This window comes from Chrysochloris asiatica, unplaced genomic scaffold (genome assembly GCF_000296735.1).
Source record: "Chrysochloris asiatica unplaced genomic scaffold, ChrAsi1.0 scaffold00175, whole genome shotgun sequence".
Lineage (NCBI taxonomy): Eukaryota > Metazoa > Chordata > Mammalia > Afrosoricida > Chrysochloridae > Chrysochloris > Chrysochloris asiatica.
This window is the reverse complement of record NW_006408693.1, coordinates 4,765,453-4,766,872: the sequence shown is the minus strand read 5'-3', so window position 1 is coordinate 4,766,872 and position 1,420 is coordinate 4,765,453. Positions and strand designations below refer to the sequence as shown.

The 1,420-nt window shown below is 32.2% G+C and overlaps 1 protein-coding gene across 1 annotated transcript in view; it reads left to right on the top strand.

The window, feature by feature from the left end:
• The window catches only part of ACSS3 (acyl-CoA synthetase short-chain family member 3), a 304,234-nt gene that overhangs the window by 194,834 nt on the left and 107,980 nt on the right, over positions 1-1,420 (top strand). The window lies entirely within an intron of this gene.

Here is a 1,420-nt window from a genome sequence, read left to right as displayed (position 1 = left end):
CAGACATTGGACTTGGATGGTCAAAATATTTCAACTATAAATTATTTAAGGAAAAAAAAATTTTTTTAAGATTCAATTGTTTTTAAGCATGTTTTTAATAAAAAGTAATAATCAGTGTAAAAAATCAAATTATCATTTGAAGTGGATAGAATATAACTTTTGATATAAATAAAAAAAATGTCTGCTACTTATTTAGAGAGACCAGGAATTTTGTTGATTTTTCCATTTTGGCCTACTCCAAGTAGCTATGCATTATGGGAATCATGTAGTATTCATAATGTATTTATTTCAGTTGATGCATGTGTAGCTCATGAAATTAGATCAACCCTTTTATATTAAGGCTTTCGTTTGTTCTACATTCTGAGCAGCTGAGAAGGAGTATCAAATATGAATTTGGTCTGATTTTAAAATGATTATGATCCAAAGGACCAAATGACTGACTAAAATTGAAGTTCAGTGTTTGATCTTCTAAAACTTTTTATGAGTTTGAGAAACCACACCTTTTATATTCTCTTCTTATATCTTTTTCTATAGAAACACATGTTTTGTATCTCCTGTAAAATGAAATAAAAAACAATTGATCAATGTAGAAGATGCATTTCTTAGGTAGGGTTGTTGTTGCTGAAAGGTGCTATCAATTGAATCAATTCTGAGCATATAGTGACTCTATGCACACCAGATTAAAACACTTCCTGGGGCTGCTCCCTCCTCATAATTATTGTTATGTTTGGCTCCATTGTTGCTGATGCTGTAAATCCATCTCATTGGGGATTGTCTTTTTTGTTGACTCTCAACTATATCAAACATGATGTCTTTTTCCACAGATTGATTCTTTCTGACATGTCCAAAGTACTAGAGAAGCATCACCATCTTTGCTTCGAAGAAGCATTCTGACTATACCTCCTCCAAAGACTGATTTGGTTTTTTTCTTCTGGCAACACATGGCACTTTCAATATTCTTCTGTAACATCATAATTCAAATGCATCAACTATTCTGTAGTGTTCCTTATTCATTACGTGATTTTCACAAACATACAAGATGACTGAAAATACAATGATTGAATCAGACTCACAAAATGTGCAAACTGGAATCTTTGCTCTTTAACACTTTAAAGAGGCATTTGGAAGTAGATTTGCCTAGTGCAATATGTCATTTGATATCTTCACTGCTACAATTATAAGGCTTTTTGTTTTCTTTACATTGAGGAACAATGCATACTGAAGGCTGTACTCTTTCATCTTCAGAAAGTACTTCAAATCCTCTTTACTTTCAGCATTGAAGGCTGTTCCATCTGCACATCATAAATTGTTAATGAGTTTGACTCTAATCTTGACTCTAATCTTGAACAAATCATTATTTGTTCAGCATACAGACTGAGTTAGTATAGTGAAAGAATACAATACTGGTGAACACCTTTCC